At 33.3% G+C, this 15,176-nt stretch overlaps 3 non-coding genes across 3 annotated transcripts; 1 reads left to right on the top strand and 2 right to left on the bottom strand.

The window, feature by feature from the left end:
• Positions 1 to 655: 655 nt before the first annotated feature.
• Positions 656 to 819, bottom strand: LOC137234062 (U1 spliceosomal RNA). The gene has a single exon (XR_010947666.1). It is a non-coding gene; the product is annotated as a U1 spliceosomal RNA (small nuclear RNA).
• A 6,074-nt stretch (positions 820 to 6,893) lies between these two features.
• LOC137234073 (U1 spliceosomal RNA) lies at positions 6,894 to 7,057 on the top strand. Its single transcript, XR_010947676.1, has one exon. It is a non-coding gene; the product is annotated as a U1 spliceosomal RNA (small nuclear RNA).
• A 7,521-nt stretch (positions 7,058 to 14,578) lies between these two features.
• Positions 14,579 to 14,651, bottom strand: TRNAV-UAC (transfer RNA valine (anticodon UAC)). Its single transcript has one exon. It is a non-coding gene; the product is annotated as a tRNA-Val (tRNA).
• Between the last annotated feature and the right edge of the window lie 525 nt (positions 14,652 to 15,176).

Below are 15,176 nucleotides of genomic sequence, written 5' to 3'. Positions count from 1 at the left end.
AAAGATATCTGAATTCGTCGATTTTATTACGGAGGCTTTGCGCATTAATATGGCAAACTTTAAGCCCTTGTCTTTGTTTGCTTAAAATACGAATCATGTTATATGAGTTATCTTTGGAACAAGAAGCATTCTTACGACTTAAACGATTTAAATGCATTATTAAAAAACTTCAAAAATATCAAAAAGACCCTTACAAAGCACTTCATGGAAACTAACTTGAGTTTGAAATATATATCCACCGAATATGGACATGCTAATAGTGTCGAATGTGTAATAGAATTTATAATGTAGAAAGGAAAATAAGAGGATGAGAGAAAAAGAAGCTTTACAGATTTGCTTACAGTGTAAGTTTTCATACATTATGAAATGAAGTTTAAATAAATATGATCAATTTAAATTTAAATGTGTAAATTTGTACGTAACAAAATTCATATGCTCAGAATAGTAAATGTATATGTGTAAATATGTATGTAACGAAAATTCATATGCTGAGGAAAGTCGCTACTTGTTCTACACCTGTTCACTGTTGTTAACTGCTGCTATTTTTTGGACATCACTTATACTGGATACCTTTATTATTATTATAATACTATTACATATACCACTACTACATATATATTTATAATATTTTTTACAATCATCATTTATTTATTACGTCGGGACGGCGCGAACGCCATTCCCGGCTACCAAAAATTACACGCACGAGTTATTCGCATTAGGAATAATCGCGAAGGTCAACTCAGCCGAAGTGCAATGGCCAAGCCTCGCTCCGGAGGAACCGCCTTCATGATCACGGTAACCTCTACGCCAGGTAAGTATGCTTTCTCCCGCTACAATAAAACTATTTGACATGCAGTTTTAGTAAAGTCGTTGAGTATTAAATGGTCGGAAATAATGTCGAGTGAAAAAATTACCACAGTCTCGCATTCAATATGTTATTTTGAGAAGTGGTTGTTTTATCACAAAAAACTACACGCTGCACAGTGTTTCGTGTAGAACAAGCTAGCTGGACAAAATTATTTTATGAGATTTTCCGTTCCATATGCAGTCATTTATTACAACTACGTCATTTTTTTCAGCCATATGTTCTTTTTTTTATTTTTTTCCAAAATTTTACTTCATATGCATACATTTGCTTATTTCATATACATTAACTCATGTGAATAAGTGACATAGATCCAAAAAAATTTAAAGGACTTAAGAATATTACTTTTTGTACTTAAATTGAATGGACTACAAATCTCAATACTCTAAAAAATTCTAAAAATTCGGAAAAAAAATTAAAATTTTTTATGAAAATTCGTCGAATTTTTCAAATATTTTTTAAATATAATTTAGTTTTTGTTATAGATCGTGAGAAATTTTCTTATGGGAAATTAGTTAAAATAAATTTGCGAAAGCGAAAATTGTAAGAATTGTCCAAAAAGGGGTGTCTACTTATTTATGTGAGTGACTGTACATATGTACATACATATTTTGTATTTGTTTGAGTATTTATCCTGGCACTACAATTTTTACAAAATTATTTTATAGTACCAGTCAGGAAAGTAAAAGTAAATTACAATAATAATAATAACAATGTAAATAATTAAATTAATTATGTGAAAATTACTTATTACAAAAACTTAAAAGTAAAGTATCATACAAAGTAGAAAAGACTATAGATTTAAATTGAATAAAACCTGATCCAACAAAAAGTTATAGGGTAGATTATCTTTTATAATTATGTTATTATTCGCTATCATCACTTTCATTCGATGAGTCACTTGTGGAATAGTCATGAGCATCAGTAACACTACTGTGAAAGCTTGAAACAACTGGGGTATTTATTGACTCCTCAACATTATCGGGGGACAGTAAATTTAAGACTTCTGAAGTCAGACTTTTAAATTTTTTCTTAGGTATCTCCCTAAAACTGTTAACTAGAGGATCCGATGTTATAAGCAACATATTCATAAGATCTGTATTCGTGGTTTCAAGCGGCTGCTTTTGTGTGTTATCATCCCTGAATCGTCTCATATCTTTGTTACGGGCTTCCTGTGCTTCCTCAGAAAGTTGACCAATAGGTAAAATTGCTGATTTTATAATATCAGTACTATGCACTAAGATTTTATGAACTGTAACAGGCATATTAAACCATGGATAGAGATCTATGTATAGTTTTTTAATCTCGACCGCAAATTTTTCAAATCTTTGGATATTTATATTGTACCCAGATGCTAATGCGCGAAGGAGAGTGTCGAATCGTTTGATGAGCGTAACAATCCCGTAATCTCAGCACTAGCCTCAGAATTTTCGAAAAACCTACGAGCAGTGTTGCCGTCATTGGTATTGCTGAAACCTGGTTTTGGTTTATCTACTATCAATCCAAGTTGTGCAGTATTTATATTACATTCAGGTATTGGCGTAGATGCTACCAAATGGGGTTGTTTTGTGTAGCGTTCCTGTGTGGTTATACCTGCATTAGGATTGCTTTGTATGTACCTGTTTTTATGCCTTGGTGACTGGTGCGGTAGGTTGTGGCAGGTTGAAGTCAGTGATCTTCGCCTTTTTGCTTTTGGTGCGCTCTTGTTGACCTTGCGCGTTTATTTTTGTGCGTTTTATGGCTACGTGTTTGTTCCCTGTACCTGGGAATTGGTTTTGCCGTTTGTAGATCAGCTTTAATGGTTCAAATATCCTATTTTATATGTAGAGATAACTAAATCTGCAAAAAAAAAAAATTAAAAATAGATGTGCAAAGAATTCGGAATGGTTTTTTCTTTCTACTATTAGAGAATACTTGCAAATATAACATATATAAAATTTAGCCCGGATGTCCGCAGATGTATGTAACTTTTTTGTCCCTAAATTTAAAAATATAGAGAAAAAAAGCTTTTCTTCTTAATAACGGAATGTTAAATATATTGAAAATACTCTAATTGCGAAAGAATTACTATTAAAAAATTTTGCTTACTTTCGAGCTTAGAATCCACCAAAAAAATTATATAAAAGTGTTCACTTAAAATAAATATGAAGCTTAATATTCAACAAGAATTTTGCAAATTAATCAATTCATTTTAAGGGCTCCTACCTTCTTACTTCAATTACTCAATATATATGAGCAAAAATATCAAAAAAAAGCAAAAATCCCGTTATTTTGTTTGTTTTCTTTCATTTCTCATTACACTTTTCTTGGAATAAGAATTTTGTTTTTATCCAGCTAGCTTGTTCTACACGAAACACTGTGCGCTGTATAATTAAAATGAAAGTACCCATCTTATGACTCACCACCATCCCTGCCTTTCGTAAGTATGTGTAAATGTGGTTAGGTATGTGTTTATCTTCATGTGCTATGTGCACCAGTTTAGTGGTGTCTAAAGAAAACACGTTATTAGAGACTGTAAGAATTTATGACAGATGGGCTAGTGACTAAAGTGGAGCGATAGCAATCTTGTAATCAAAGGTTCAAATATGGAGAGATATTAATAATTTTTTAATTAATTGTTTAATTATTAACATTTTTTTTTTGTAGAAATAAACTAAACAACTTTTTTTCCGCGACCAGTAGCTCATTCTCCAGACGTTTAGGACGGTCATATAAACGCTTTTCGGAATCAATGCGTGTTGGAAATTTTCTGTTAGCTTTAATTTCTTACATTGAATAGCACTCAATATATATTGGATTTTATTACTTATACCTATATGACATTACTTTATTTTGTCTTGGATTCCAAACTGAAAAAAACTGACGAAACTTTGTCGGAGCGTCAATTTACAGTTAAGGCCGTGACACAATGACATATTCATATAGATGCGTTTAACAGAAGCTTATGCATCCCAATAACATCGGCCCCTATTATGAGACAAATTCGATGTTCGACTGTGGTCGACAGAGCTGATCGAACGAATTTTCATTCGGTATTACGACGCGCGTTCGATGAAGGTAAGCGTTATTGTGAATTTCGATAAATTCAAAAGTTCACAATAGCACATACTCTGTCAAATAAAATAAAATAAATAAACAAAAGCACAACTAGTTATTAAATGCAAATATTAAAAATAAAAGTATGACTACAATGGAATTGTGGTTTGATGATTCGTCAGATGAAGAGGAAAGCTTACTGGAGCTAGCCAGAAGTAGAAGACGGGGGAGATGCTTCAAATCCTTTGGAAATGAATTCCACCACGTAAGTATAGCTTTTTAAATAAGTTGATAAATTGTTGAAATTATAAGTTTGTTTATAGATTTATTCAAAATTTCAGACTGTCCAAAGAAGCATTCATGGACTTGTTGTCCAGTACAGATGAACTGCTGCAGCAATGCACAAGAGCCAAGTCTATTCCTAATATTTTTTTAATTTTGGCAACGGTTCTACGATTTTGTGCTCAGGGATCCTAACAACTGAGCGTTGAAAACGAAAATGCACTCGGACTTGCCCAGCCGACTGTGTCTGTGGTACTATCAAAGGTGTTGAATGTCTTGGAAAATTTTATTTGTGAAAGATGGATAAAATTGAATTACGAGGAGGCTGAGCTGCATTAAGCAAAGTTGCATTTCTATAATGTGAAAGTTCCTTTGCTATATGGGGATTTTGTTCCATAATTGAAACCAGTTTTTCAAGCTGTTGTTTTGTACTCACGACCTTGGACCTATATAAAATTAATTAAAATAGTTTAAAATTACTAGTAGGTAGTAAAAAAGTAGTACATAAATACAAAAAACTAACATTTTAAACAATTCTTTTTCTATTCGATACAGCATGGACAACAAATTTCTATTTGCTTGAAAATTAAATACACAACGAAAATTTCGACAGAGATGAGTTGTCATAATACCAATTTCAAATTCGATTTTCGATGTTCGATGTTCGGTAGCCAGCGAAGATCGAAGATCGAATAATGCTCATAATAGGGGCCAGCGCCACAATCAACCAAGATGTTGCGTTTGTAAATATGAAGGAACTTCAGACTTCGCAATTGAAGTTTATTACGCCTTGCCCATTCACATACAAAATTTCGCGAAGCACTGTTATAAACATTCTCCCTATACAACAAAAATACTTGCTAACATATTTTGTATCGTAATCGATTGTTATATTTCAGTTTTTAATGGCGAAAAATGTTAGAAAATTTACCAACCAGTGGGAAAAATAATTTCACTTGCAAAGCGTGCCAACACACTTAGCCAAAGCAAATGTCAAATTCTCCTTCTTATGATTTGCTTGGAACAAAATTGGGGAGTTGGCTACTTTTCAATATCAGATGGCGCTAGTGTCGCTCATTCTACCATTCTCCATAAAAATATATGCAATCTACTCATAATGCATAAGCATGTGTTAAACTCATCTATATGAAAAACTGCTTATGTGTCGGAGCTGTTTGTCAATATAACCTTGGTGGTATTGTGGCTGAACTTGCGAAGACACCGTTCACAATTTTGTATAGAAAATCCGAAAGTGTGTAGGTTCGAATCTCAGCGGCGCCACATAGAGCTCAATTTTTTTTTTAAGTATTTTCGGTTTTTTAATTTTTTCTATGCTTATTTTAATTTGAGGAATAAAACAACACATTTAAAGCGTTTTTCGCAAATAATCTTTACTTTTTCTGAAATTTTCATGTTTCAGATCTGCCCCGGCCCAGCTGCTCACAAATTAGTGATTGCTTTTGTGAGGTTGGAGACGCGAGTCATCTTACAGAATGGCAAATTGTCTCAAACGTGATTTTCACCCCAAATAGTGTCTAATAGTGACTAGAGACGGCTTAATGAATTCAACTGTTAGAGACTTGAGATGAGACTGAATTACAGAATTCAGCCGTTAGGGTGAATTGTCGCTTTCAGATTTCAACATCATGTGGAAAATTTTTTGTTAAAGCCCCGACACATAAGCAGATTTTCATATAAATGCGTTCTAATCAGTCTTATGCATTATGAGTAGATTGCACTTATTTTTATGGTAGATTGAGCGACACTAGCGCCATCTGACATGGAAAAGTAGCCAACTCCCAAATATTGTTAGAGTGTTGGCACACTTTGCAAGTGAAATTATTTTTCCCACTCGGTAACTTTTATAACATTTTTCGCAAGTAACAACTGCAATATAACAAATGAATACGACACAAAATATGTTAGCAAGTATTTTTCTTGTATAGGGAGAATAGGGGGACTCATGTAACCGTATAAATGCCTTATAAAGTGTGTAAACGTATAAATTTATCTAGTGCGTAAACGAGCTGTCAAATTTTGTAAGAAAAATCATTTACACAATTTGTATAAATTTACGCGCACATTTCATTGTGTAAACGCGGTAAACTCAAAGGAATGCAACCTTGCAGACATTACAGCGGGCATTTTCATCAGAAATCTCCAACATCAGCAAGTAAATGCGTTTTAGTTTTGATTTTTCACTTACATCTTGGCATTTTTTAATTTGTATAACAATCAAAAATATTTTGTTCGGCAATAATACAGCTGATAAACAATCAAGTTTATCAAGAGTATTACTAGGTGCGTTCATATAACAGCGTGTGTAAATGGATATAATTTTACACCTTATAAGTTTATATGCTTTCATGAGTCCCCCTAATGTTTATACCAGTGCTTCGCGTAATTTTGTATGTGAATGGGCAAGGCGAAATAAACTTCATTTGCCAAGACTGAAGTTCCTTCATATTTACAAATAAAACATCTTGTTTGATTGTGGCGATGTTATTGGAATGCATAAGCTTGTGTTAAACGCATCTTTATGAAAAATGTCACTGTGCTGCGACCTTTATACATAGAACCAACCACCGCGAAACCAGCACATGGTGGGAATGTACAATTAAATTTCACTCGTTACTATTAACCGCTGTTAAATTCTTAGATACTTAAATAATATTGGTATTGAAATAGTTCATTGTGAGCTGACTAAAGCATACTTACCTGGCGTAGAGGTTACCGTGATCATGAAGGCGGTTCCTCCGGAGCGAGGCTTGGCCATTGCACTTCGGCTGAGTTAACCTTCGCGATTATTCCTAATGCGAATAACTCGTGCGTGTAATTTTTGGTAGCCGGGAATGGCGTTCGCGCCGTCCCGACATAGTCAATGCATAAGTTAATAAAGGTTCAATCATACAACGTTACAATTTTGGTGCAAACTAGTGATGAACGGTACAACGATTTTGAGCTATCAATGAAAATAGTATGGCAGTTTTTGAATCGGGGCTATTTTTTACAGCTATAGCGATCGCTTAAATTTATTTTTAATAAGCGAATCTGAAATTTGTATACTTGGATATAAAAAATGAATGTTTAAAGCCGGAGTCATTGGTGCCGTATGTCGTATCGCTGTATCCGTATCCCTAACGTAATCAGCTGTTTATCGTTACGACGGTAAACCAAAACCCAATTGGTTGGCTACGATATGGTTACGACCTTAGCGGCACCAATAATCGATTGCATTGATTCTCATAAGGTTGGTCGAATCAGCTGTTAAAAGGTTACCGATACGGTTACCGATAAAGCACCAATGTCTCCAGCTTAAGTTTGTTTACCGGAGTGAGTGCACGGACTTTTAAAAAGAGAGTGTTGGTAGAAGAAAAATTAAAATAGTGGTAGAAGTTGGGAGATTTTTTCCAAGAAAAAAATTCTACAGTTTATATTTGCACAAAAGAATTCATAATTTATTGTAAAACAAATCTTCAAAAAGGACATTTCACGGAAATAACACTTTAAAAAACATGTATACAAAACAGGAAAATACATGTAAATTTGTATATACATCGCTTATGCCTATATATGATACTCGCTTTTTTCCTGTATTTCGAGCTTTAAATACCAACGAAAATTTACCGAAACTTCTAATTACAACAACAATTTTCCAACTGATCAAAAATACTGCCACAAAATAATGACTTCGGCATGTTATCGTTTACTTAAACTTTTTTTTTATTTTCGTTCAAGTTATTCACAAAAAACTGATTGGTTAGTGTCACCTCTTAATGTTATTGGGATGTGCTCGGCAATTAAAAACGTTTACTTAATGATCGCAGTATTTGGTTTCAATGCGAATATATTGAAATGTTGGTAGATTTTTGGGCTTTGGTGTCAGAAGTTGTAGAAAATGGACTAAAAGGTTGGTAGATCTACCAATAAAGTGGTAAAGTCCGTGCACTGACCGGAGTAGATTGAATGCAGTGTTGCCATTTTGGTACTTTTGGAGCCAGATCTATTTTTGAGTTTAAGTCCAAAGGCCCTAGCTCTTTTTTTGCCCTTTTTAAAATGTTTGCCCCTTTTTGGTTCCAAATCTATTTCAGCAATACGTATTGTGAAATTTGTAAAGGGCCCATTACTGATACTTAGCATAGAGTTGACTTGACTTGGCGTAAACTTGGCAACTTAGCCACGATTATACTCCACTTATTGACTTAAATGTCAATTTGTATGACAAAATGTCAAAATGAAATGGAAAAAAACAAATGGCATCTGAAAATGTAAACGTCACTTAGAACTTACATAGGAAACCAAAATTCAACAGACTTCCAAGTCAAGTGTTGCTAGGTTTTGAGTAATCAGTAACATTCAATGTTCATTTAACAGAACTGTAAGTGACAGTTCTCAAGTCAAGTCAAGTCAATGCTAAGTATGAGTAATGGGCCCTTAATTTGTTTTATGTATATCGAAGTTTTATTTTATTTGTTTCGTTATATATGATGTGGCAACTCGGTGCTCAACGCATAACAAAAACTTTAATTGATAAACTGTCATGAGGTTGTATTTGCAGCTTGTGCAATAGCATAGTATCACCTTCTAAGAGTTTCGACCCTTTAACTTCAGATTATAATAAATTTTTGTCTCCCGTACCTTACTTTCATTATACCTTTGAAGAATATATACGAATTAAAAAATAAGATAAATTTATAGACGAATTCATTGAAAGAAAAATACGTAATATATGTCGCGACTTCAAAATAAAATTAATAGAGCAATTAAGGCAACGCTTGCCGCACAATATAGAAACGCTTAGCAAAATAGATTTCTTTTCGGTTGAAAGACCATTGAGAATTGTAAAACCTCAAAGGTGTTCATATTTCACAAATGAAAAATGTGACTTCAACATTAAGTTTTTGGTTTGATGATAAATAGTATAATTCCCAAAGCTTGTCGATTTTGTGCTGCCACTATGTAATGCTGAAGTTGCAAGAACGTTTTCAAACATGAGTTTGATTAAAAGCAAACACAAAGAAAATGAGTTTAGTTATGTCGCTTCTGACAATAAGAAGTGGTCTTAAACGACTGAAGTCATGCGAAATAAACGATCTCTTAAAATTAATGAATACAAAAAATACTTATGAGTGTAGCAATAATAATAATTCATCTTCTGAGGACGAAATCATAGATTTTGAAATCTAAGGCCCTTCAAGCATATCTGTTCCCAACATAAACTTGAGTATCGCACACGTGTATTGAACACCCGTAGTACGTTAAAAATTTAATAAAAGAATTGGAAAAAATTTAAATTAATTTTCATCGGCCAACATTTTGGCAAGTCGTATTTTTGGCGAACCTATAGCCGTGCCGTATTGTAGTAGTGTGAAAAATACTTCTTACTTTTTAACGGTAACACAAAAGATAAAAAAACATATTTTTGTTATTAAAAATATAAAATGAACTATAGAAACAGTTTTATTTATGTACTTCTCTTATACCTTATTTTTTTTTTGTTAGTTTAGTTTGATTTGAAATAAATATGAAAACTTACATTGAAAAATATATATACATATACTTTTAGCTCTTTTTGCAACGGGTTTTGGAATTTCTTGAAGAAATTTAGCTCTTTCTAGCCATTTTTTTCTAGATTCTAGTCCCAAAGAATTTTTTTTCTGGCAACACTGATTGAATTTGATACATTTCATTGTAAACTGATGTAATGTGAAATTCTAATTTTCTGAGATATTATGATATATATTATTAACTGGCTGACGACATTATGTTCAGTCTCGTATTACACTCAATGAGATGAAACTATTATTATTCTATTATTATTGAATTTATTCTGATATTTGTATTTGGAGGCATAATGTTTTTATAGTAAAGTGAATCAATTTTTAATAAAAAATGCAGAGGAAAAATATAACGAATTCTTCAAACTATTATAAAAATATTCTTTGACAGAAAATTAGCCACCCACTTCAGTGCCCTAAAAATTAGCCGGAGAATTCAACCATATAATATGACAAAACTTGAATTGCATTCTCCAAAAAAAACCTAAAGCTTGAGTTAATCTGTTTACAATAAGACGAGTGATATATATTTCTATAATTCTTTTATTTTTCCATCAAAAACACAAATTTTATAAAACTGCTCACGGCTACTGCCTAGAAGTATTAAAAAATTCAGTCATTTTGACCTCTTTAATACACTTCATGAAATATTTATATGAACGGGGACTTTTACAATTATCACCGGGCTTTGCATGCGTTTCATTTATGGGCTCATAAAATTGCCACATTCACTTCTTTTTTTTTACTATAATTTGCTCTCATCTTTCACTCGGTATTAAAACAGATTTTTAATAAAATTAAATAAAAAAAGACTTTTTTAAAAATAAGCTTTTATTATTGGTTAATAAAATTACCCAAAAAGTAAAAAATAAATTGACTGTAAAGAAATATAACACTTTATAAATTCATTGTAACCTTTAACGATTATTAGGCTTTTTCGTCTGCGACACAAAATTCCATATTGTACATAATTATATATTTTTAACATTAAAACTACACCTAAATTATTAAATCTTACAGTTTATATCACAGTCCTAATTGTTCTAATAAAAAGCGTTTTAAATTGTGATGGTATAATTAATGGGGGCCACGGTGGTGTGATGGTAGCGTGCTCCGCCTACCACACCGTGTGCCCTGGGTTCGCACCCCGGGCAAAGCAACATCAAAATTTTAGAAATAAGGTTTTAAAATTAGAAGAAAATTTTTCTAAGCGGGGTCGCCCCTCGGCAGTGTTTGGCAAGCGCTTCGGGTGTATTTCTGCCATGAAAAGCTCTCAGTGAAAACCTGCCTTGTAGATGCCGTTCGGAGTCGGCATAAAACATGTAGGTCCCGTCCGGCCAATTTGTAGGGAAAATCAAGAGGAGCACGATGCAAATTGGAAGAGAAGCTCGGCCTTAGATCTCTTCGGAAGTTATCGCGCCTTACATTTATTTATTTATTTCATTAAGAACATTTTGGCCTCATTTTCTTGCTATCACAATGTAGCACGCTCTTATTAGAACAATTAGGACTGTGATATAAAATGTAAGATTTAATAATTTAGGTGCAAAGTTTTAATGTTAAAAATATATAATTATGTACAATATGGAATTTTTTTGTCATAGACGAAAAAGCCTAATTATCGTTAAAGGTTACATTGAACTTATAAAGTGTTACAGTTAACTTATTTTTTACTTTTTAGTTAATTTTATTAACCAATAAAAAAGCTTATTTTTAAAAAAATTCTTTTTTCTTTAATTTTATTTTTAACTTTTTAGTTCGTTTTATTAACAAGTAATATAAGCTTGTTCTTAGAAAAGCTTTTTTCTTAAATTTAGTTTAAATATGAATTTTTTTAATTTGTAGTAGGGTACAATATTGTTTAAATTAGTTATGTAATCTTTACTTATTTATTTGTAACGTTTCTCATGCTATACATTTCTTTTAATGCATCAACATTACAAGGTTTCTTCGAAGTCAACTTTGAACAGTCAAGTTCTTACATTTGAGTGTTAACTAACTTAAAATCATATTTTATTGTGACTTTGACTATGTCGCGTTCAGTTTACAACTACTCATTGCAGATCTCTGCTCTGTTCCATCGCCAAAAATCTGTAAAACAAAATCAAGTGCGCAGAAAAGTATGCAACATTTAGCGATAACAGCCTAACTTCTACGTTTGCTGCATTCACAAACAAAGCGAAGTTACCTGCGTTCTTGAGGACTTAAGCGGGAGTCATTGGTGCCGTATGTCGTATCGCTGTAGTCGTATCCCTAACGTAATCAGCTGTTTATCGTTACGACGGTAAACCAACAACCAATTGGTTGGCTACGATACGGTTACGACCTTAGCGGCACCAATAATCGATTGCATTGATTCTCATAAGGTTGGTCGAATCAGCTGTTAAAAGGTTACAGATAAAGCACCAATGTCTCCAGCTTTAGGCTTTTATTCCCTTGTGAATACAAATCTTTACCGATAATTCTGTTATCGATTAATTTATCGAAATCTCGCCAAGTAATATTGCATTGTCATCGGAGTTATACATGTGTGCAAAATTTCAGCTCAATCGGACACCGGGAAGTGTATCAAAGTTAACTTGCAAGATTTGATTACAGACAACAGCCAAGTGAAAGTAAATAAAAGCTTATAATAAATTAATACAACCAAATTTTCGCAGCCAACCAGATCAAAACGTCGTTTATAAAAATATCAATTCAAAATAACGTTGCCTGAAAGACCAAACTAGCTAAAAGTAAACACAACCGAGTGAAGAAATATAGCTTCATGAAGAAATATAGCTTCATGAAGAAATATCGCTATTGGCGAAATGCTGCCAAAATGCCAATCACTGATATATTTGGATAGCTAGTAGCGATGAACGATATTTCACTATCGGTGATTGCATCGCCGCTATCACTATTAGTATGTATTACATTTTCATGCTGAAGGAAAATCGCCAAACACTGATATATTTGGATAGCAATGGCTATCGCTATTAGCGATTTTTCATTCACGGCGATGCAATCACCAATAGCGAAATATCGTTCCATCACTAGTGCAAACCCAGTGCACATTTCTTTTTTAATATTGAGGGGCGTTGCCACTTGCTCGTTTTTTTTTTGTATCCAAAATTATCATTCTTGAAAAATGTATCCATTTTATTCAATTTATCATGATTGATACAAAAGTAGTATTCTGAAATTAATAATATTTGGAGCGAAAATCTGCCGTACTATTTCGGCTAAAGAGAGCGCGCAACCGAATTTCAGAAAAATGTTGCAAAGCAGTTTTATTTAAATAAATCCCCTTGTAACTATGGAATTGTTCATCAATGCGACCACCGTGTTGGTGTGATGGTAGCATGCTCGATGATCCTGGGTGCACGCTTTTTCAATTAGAAGAACATTTTTCTAAGCGGGGTCGCCCCTCTGCAGCGTTTGGCTAGCACTCCGAGTGTATTTCTGCATGAAAAGCTCTCAGTGGAAACTTGACATACCCATATCCATATAAAACAGCTGACCCAACCAACCTACGGAAATCGATGTCACTGGTCAATGGTGCAATACCCTAACGCCCTTGCCATAACTATAACTGAATTAAATCCTTTTTCTATAAAGTGCCTTTTATAATTCCCACAGAGAGAGAGTATACAGCGTGGCGACGAATAACTGTTGAACGAGTTTTATTAACTGTCAAAGATTTTTTTATTTAAGAAAAAGGATGATAGGGCTGATTACATTCAACACGACCTCTACAGAATACAGCCACAATAATGCAAAGCTTGGCCAAAAATAATAATTTTAGCTTTTATTATCTGTTATTTACTTATATTTTAATTTTTATTGACAAAATAATAATAAAAGGCGGTAAAGCATGAGAAAAAGGTGCACCTAAAATCAACAGACCCGAAGGTTGATCCCCAAATCAGGTTAATTCGCTAAAACAATAGGTTCATAGAATACTTTCATACAAAAATTTGTAAATTTTCGACCGACATATAGCTCTCATTTTGGAGTTGAAATTGTCACAAAAAGGTGATAATTTTATACGACAGCATGGCCCACATCCAAAGTACGCGTTTTGGACACAAAATTGCGAATCTGTAATCGCAAGTTAAACATTTTGGTTTTGTCAAGAGATATTTGCAAAAGAAATTGAAAATTCTGATGTTTTTGTAGTAGTTATGAGGATTTTGTTGTACACACGCACAAACTTATGCAAAACCTAATCTGTGCGGACATAGTTTTAATTCCCAAACTGATGTTGAACCCACCAGAGGGTTATTTTTTCTAAGCGCGTTCAAGGCCGCCTATGCAGGAAGGTTTTCGGTGCAACAATTCTATGGATCTCATCCTCGCTTTTGGAGCGGTCCGGGGTTATTTTTCAGTATTATCTTAATATCTTTTGATAGAAGTAAAGCAATTTATCATTCGAAATTTTGGGTCTAAACGCGTCTTTTGACACCTCTACCGCTATTTTTGAACGTGTATTGAAAGAGTCATGCTGTCGTATGGAATAACCAAAAAGGCGGTGATCTTATCGCAGTTTGACAAAAGGACCGTTTAAATAACACTTAACCTTAAGTAATACCTTAATTTATATAACGAAATGTTTTCACTGAAAGTTGCAACTGCAAACTAAATGTTTCATTGTTCTGGATTACATTTGTTAAAGTTGACAATTTAAAAGCCGTAGTCGGCATTAAAACATGTAGGAGGGAGAATTTGGTATATTAAGTAAATTTTTTCAGTGCGAGTTTAAACTCTAGTTAAAGTTGCCTAGAGTTTATGTTAATTAATTTTAATAAATTTTCTTTAGAAAAGTTGAATAAAAAAAACAAAAAATTAAAAACACTGGTTCCATCCAGGGTCGAACTGGAGACCTTCTGCGTGTAAAGCAGACGTGATAACCGCTACACTATGGAACCCCTTGGCAATTCGCTGACAAAAACGTAATACGAACTCAACGTAAGACATCTAAAAATGTGCGATGCATGTTTATAGCTGCCCGCAGTTACATATATAAGCATTTACGTATGTATATATCAAAGATAATATTGGTAGGAATGTGCACAGTGGAGGATTTCAGATATTCATAGTACATACAGACGCGCAGTAATCTATTGAACACATTGTTTACTATATAGTTTGGCAGCTCAATTCGAAGTTATGTTGGGAATAGAGTGGAAGGCACTCGCAGGCCGTGAAAATAGGCACTCGAATGGAGTGGAATGAAGAACAGTAGGGAGACCAGAATTGCATTGGATCAATCATTGCATCAATATTAAAGATAAATTTAGAAAAAATAATTAAATACTTGAGTATAAGCAAACATTTTCTTTCAATTACTGCAATTAAGGTGTCCTAGATGCTATATATTCGAAAATTATAACATTTTATGTCTGTTTAAAAATTTAACTTCAATTTCCCGAAGATTTCCGTAATATGGCCAT

The sequence above is a fragment of the Eurosta solidaginis genome, chromosome 5 (genome assembly GCF_040869045.1).
Source record: "Eurosta solidaginis isolate ZX-2024a chromosome 5, ASM4086904v1, whole genome shotgun sequence".
Taxonomy (NCBI): Eukaryota; Metazoa; Arthropoda; class Insecta; order Diptera; family Tephritidae; genus Eurosta; species Eurosta solidaginis.
Note: the sequence above shows the minus strand (reverse complement) of the source record. Positions and strands in the feature narration are given on the sequence as shown.